This window comes from Cetorhinus maximus, unplaced genomic scaffold (genome assembly GCF_964194155.1).
Source record: "Cetorhinus maximus unplaced genomic scaffold, sCetMax3.hap1.1 HAP1_SCAFFOLD_592, whole genome shotgun sequence".
NCBI classification, from domain to species: domain Eukaryota; kingdom Metazoa; phylum Chordata; class Chondrichthyes; order Lamniformes; family Cetorhinidae; genus Cetorhinus; species Cetorhinus maximus.
The window spans coordinates 63,541-69,540 of NW_027596534.1; positions in this window are offsets into that span (position 1 = coordinate 63,541).

Here is a 6,000-nt window from a genome sequence, read left to right on the forward strand (position 1 = left end):
CGCGGCAGCGTGGCCAGACCCATCCTTCGCAACACCGGGGACAGGTAGAACCTCAGCACGTAGTGACACTTGGTGTTTGCGTACTGAGGGTCTACGCACCGCTTGATGCAGCCGCACACAAAGGTGGCCATCAGTATGAGGGCGATGTTGGGCACGTTTTTTCCCCCTTTATCTAGAGGCTTGTACATCGCGTCCCTGCGGACACGATCCATTTTCGACCTCCAGATAAAGCGGAAGATGGCTCGAGTGATCGCCGTCGCGCAGGAGTCTGGAATGGGCCAGACCTGCGCCACGTACAGCAACAGCGAGAGTACCTCACACCTGATGACCAGGTTCTTACCCGCAATGGAGAGGGAGCGTCGCTCCCACATGCCCAGTTTCCTCTTCACCATAGCCACTCGCTCCTTCCAGTTTCTAACGCATGCCCCGGTCCCTCCGAACCATATCCCCAGCACCTTCAGGCCGTCAGCCCTGACAGTGAAGGGGACAAAGGATCGGTCAGCCCAGTTCCCAAAGAACATGGCCTCGCTCTTCCCACGATTTACCTTGGCTCCCGAGGCCAGTTCGAACTGGTCGCAGATGTGCATCAGTCTGCGCACCGACAGCGGATCCGAGCAGAAGACGGCGACGTCGTCCATGTACAGGGAGGCTTTTACCTGAGTGCCTCCACTGCCTGGGATCGTCACTCCTCTTATGCCCGGATCCTTCCTGATGGACTCGGCAAAGGGTTCTATGCAACACACGAAAAGGACAGGCGAGAGAGGACAGCCCTGCCTGACTCCAGATTTGATCGGAAAGCTATCTGTTTCCCACCCATTGATTGATACTGCGCTACTGATGTTAGTGTAGAGCAGTTGGATCCAATTTCGAATTCCCTCCCCAAAGCCCATTTTGGAGAGCACATCCCCCATGTAGGTGTGCGATATTCTGTCAAAGGCCTTCTCCTGATCCAAGCTGATGAGGCAGGTGTCCACACCCGTCATGCACATGATGGGGAGGGCCTTTGTCACTATCAGCCAAGCTACATCCTAATGCTAATTTGAAAGTTTTGGTGATGAGGCATTCTTCCAAATTACTTTGACACTCAGCTCAGGAAACCACCCGACAGCATTCACTATCTCCTTTTCCCGCAGGACCACATTACAATACGTGCAGCCCACTGCCTGATGGACTTGTGGTCAACAGGTTTTTCTGCATAAACTGTTCCACAAGGGATAGGTGATACAGCAGGTTCCAACTGAATGGAGCGTTCTCTGGTAACATAGCCATATCCATTCTTCCCAACACCGGGAAGAGGTAGAATCTCAGCACGGAGTGACACTTGGGCCTGGATTCTTGGGCCTGAGCATTGGGGCGTCTTAGGTCACTGTGCTAATGACATCATTGCTGCATCACTACCCAGCAGCCAAACTCAATGTACATTGCTCAACATGGGCTGCTGTGTTTAACCGACTTCAGTTTCAGGAAAATGTAACAGGAGCACATTTCACTCTGTGCTATTGGACAGTGGTTTAATAGTTGGAAAAGATCAGTGGTGCTCACCAGGGTTCACACCTGAAGAATTGTCAACCTTTGTGTTGCTGCACAGCACAATCAGATAAAGCATTTCTTACCTTCCGTCACTTCCTGTTCCTTCAGCTGTAGCCTAACCAGTGTATCATAACGGTTTGGCATAACTTCCTTCCCTTTGGACTCCACGCCTCAATTTATAAAGCCGAGGATCCTTATTTGTGTTTACATGAATTCTTGCTGCAACAAACGGAGCTTTGGCGAGATCATACCCAGAGTATTGTGTACCATTGTTTTGGTCTCCTCACCAAATGAAGGATATATTTTCCATAGTAGGGATGCAACAATGGTTCAGTAAAGATTGAATGGAGTGGCCAATATTTTCTGGAGTTTAGAAGAATGAGCCGTGGTCTTGGGTTCACTAAGGCTGTGCTGAGGAAAGTGGAGGGAAGGAGAGTACAGCACAAAGGATAGGAAGGCTGGCACAGGCAAAAGAAACTGCAGCCAACAGGGTGAAGCGGGGTACAGGTGCTGTCACCCTATTTTCTAACGTGGACAACTGCCTTAGTGTGGTTGTGCCTACAGTTGCACAGAAATCCAACAGGGGGCAGTGTCTGGCCTAGCTGCACAGGAGAAAAATTGCAAGGCCCTGAGCTGAACTTCAGCGCAAATACCCACATGTAAATGGCACATTGAAGGTGAGAAAAGCAACTCTTAATGAGGAGCAGTTTCAGAAGAAATGTAAAGCATGGTCAGGCAGCTGTAAAAACATTGTTCTGTTGACTGTTACATCTGCTCATCGTAAACAGGGGAGTTGCACCATTCTGCTATACCCTGCAAGACCAGGTTAAAGCATGTAGTGGACATCGGCATGTTTTAAAAGTTTTTGTCGCATCAGAATTGTTTAATTTAATAAGAAACTTACTGATGTGTCCCAATGAAACAATTAAGTGGTTCAGTATAATTTTTTTTCTGCCATTTTAAATCAGCTTACTCAGGGACAACTGGTCACCCAGATTACAAATTCTCATTTTATTACAATAAACCAGTTTCAGATATATCACTGAAACATTATCTGTCACCTACCATTCAAATGCATCAAGGAATACAGAGAAAATAAAGTTACTTTTTATTATTCTGCCTTGTTGCGTTGGTTCAGGGAGATTTTGCATTCATGATTTTCCAAATGAATTGGTGGCCAGAAGCCTAACCTAACCTGCACAATTTCAAGTGTTCTTCCCGTGCAATTTCCCGATTGTACCCAAAGTGAAATTATCTCAGCTCGTTTCTGTGATGTAAACTGCTGCATTGTTGAGTGAGATGGAAACAATGGAAAGAAGCATTGAAGAAATTAAAGACATTAGCAAAACAAAGAACATGTGGATAGGTCAGACATGCAAGGAAGTGAGAAGTGAGACACATTGAAAACAAAGACACCCTGCAGATCAGGTCTGACATTCAAACGGAAAATTGCAGACAACTCATGATTTGATCAGAGAGTAAATGCAAAATACTGCTGATGGATGCTGGATGCAGATAGAAATCTGAAACAAGAACAAAAAATGCTGGAAAAGCTCAGCAGGTCCAGCAGCATCTGTGGAGAGAGAAACACAGCTAACATTTCGAGTCCCTTTGACCCTTTGTTTGGAGAGTACTGTGTTCTGACAAAGAGCCTCATCCCAACAGCTACACAGCTCCCCACACCCCAATAAAAAGCCTGTTTCCAGATTGTGTGTGAAAAGCTTGTGGAGCTGGGCTGCCCACTGCTCATAGATTTAAAGAGATAGTCCATTAAAATAACCAAAAGTAATTTGACTTCCATTAGTAGACCTCTAAACTGCTGTTTTTCTGTGGGAAGAGGGTTGTGTGAGATCTAGTATCACCCCAGAGAATTGAGCAGATATTCCAGCTAACATCATAACTGGATGCAAAATATTCCATGGCACTATTCAAGAAAGAGTGGCCGAATTCTCCCTGGTCTCCTGGCCAATATTTCTCCTTCAACCAACATTACTGAAAACATTATTTGTCATGATGTCATTTCTGTATGTGGGACTTTGCTGTGAGTAAATTAACTGACACATTTCCAGCATCACAACAGATATCAGCACTTCAAAAATATTTAATTGATTGAAGTATTTTGCACCATCCAGTAGCGAGCAGGAATAGAAATGATTGCCTCTTGGTTGAGAAACACAGCAGAAACTGAACCATTAGAATGAAAAACATAAAAGTTCCCACAAGGAAAACCAATCAGATAATGTCACAGAATCACAGAATTGTTAGGGTTCAGAAGGAGACCATTTGGCCCATCATATTTACACCAGCTCTCCGAATGAGCATTATGACTTAGCACCATTCTCCTCCCTTTTCCCCTTACCCTTGCACATTGTTTCTATTCAAATAATCATCTAGTGATAATCCTCTTGAATGCCTCGATTGAACCTGCCTCCACCACACTTCCAGGCAGTGCATTCCAGACTCGAACCACTCGCTGTGTGAAAAAGATTTTTCTCACATCACGTTTGCTTCTTTTGTAAATCACTTTAAACCTGTGCTCTCTCGGTCTCGATCCTTTTCAGAGCGGGAACAGATTCTTCCTATCTACTCTATCCAGCCCCCTCATGATTTTGAACACCTCTATCAAATCTCCTCTTAGCCTTCTCTTCTCCAAGGAGAACAGTCCCAACGTTTCCAATCTATCTTCGTAACTGAAGTTTCTTACCCCGGAGACATATTTGTAAACCTCTTCTGCACTCTCTCCAATGTGTTCACATCCGTTCTATAGTGTGGTGCCCAGAGCTGGACACAATACTCCAGCTGAGGGCTAAATAGCATCTTATATGAGCTCAGCATAACCTCTCCACTCTTGTACTCTATGCTCCTCTTAATAAAGCCCAGGATACTGCATGCTTTACTAACTGCTCGCACCACTGTCCTGCCACCTTCAATGACCTATGCACCCCGATCCCTCTGCTCCGCCACGTCCTTAAGAATTGTACCCCTTATTTTATATTGTCTCTCCATGTTCTTTGTACCAAAGTGCATCCCCTCACACTTCTCCGCATTGAGCTTCATCTGCCACCTATCTGCCCACTCTACCAACTTGTCTATGTTCTTTTGAAGTTCTATACTGTCCTCCTCACAGTTTACAATGCTCTGTAATAGATCAGTGCTCTGTACTTTTTTTGTAGTGGCTGCTAAAGGAGAAACATTTGACTCTTTATATCTGAGTAAATTCCAAGTAGAACCTGAAATGCTGCAGTTTTGTCCACTCCCAACCTAGCCTGTACCTGCTGGCACAAATCTTGTATTCAGCTCCTGCTGATCTGAGGTACAGATAAAGGCCTGGAGTGAGAGCAGCCACTGCTGGGAAAATCCTTTGAGCTGGAGCTGGTCAAGCTGCTGTGCACATCCTGTTAAAGAAACATCACCAAAATGCAAAGACCTTTCACAGGAACAAGGATGGTTTGAGGCTTTTCCATACACAGTACACATGAAGGCTACAAAAGGTGTAGTCAGCTAGTCCTTAACATGCAGGTCTAATAATGACACTGGAACCAATTTTTAATGAGTGAGGTAGTTCCAGAATGGAAAGTCTTTAAACTCTACAAGGTTCAGCTGCAGGACCGCAGTGATGCTCGTTATTACTTTATTATTTTGCAATGCCGTTCAAGTGAAAATTTCAAATCAATAGAACTGATCTTTTTGTGCTCAGTCCCAACCATCACCTTCTCCATAAAACACGACCACATCCCACCTCAGCCGCTCTAGAAGAAATACTTCCATATAAATAGTTGCATTTGTGGGTTGACGTGTATTAGATCCCCTGCTTTTTGAGGTATATCTAATAATTTGGATGTAAATGTAGGGGGAATGATCAAGACGTTTGAAGATTAGTAGAAGCAGAAACACTCATTTAAAAGCGTGTCTGGATATGCACCTTAAAATGCCGGAACCTGCAGGGTTACAGACTAAATGCTGGAAAGTGGGATTAGGCTGGGTGGCTCGTTTTTCAGCCCGAGCAGACACAATGGGCCAAGTGGCCGCTTTGTGCCATAAACTTTCTATGATTCTATTCTGTGTGGAGATGATAATATCCAGCTGCAGATCACTGCTGGCTGGATGACAGGAAACATTGAAAGTGTTTGCTTGGGTTAGACATGCCGTGTCTTTCAATGTACAGTAATCCCTCTGCACTAATTGCTCTCTGGGCTGAAAGCTCTTACTTTACCACTGACAGTGAAAAAGGAGGATGGAAAGGGAAAGTGTTGGGTACCGGTTTATACTCTTGGCTGTCTTTTACTATTAAATCATTCCAAGATATCAGGGCCTATTATAACTCCACCGTTTAATTGCCACCTGTCAATCTAAGACCACGAGTTTTTATACTGACAAAGAGCTTCTCAAAATGCTTTGTTCACTCCCACAATCCTATATTTTGGAGAGGTTCGATCATATTCTTTGCAATGTTTACGTATCGAATAATAT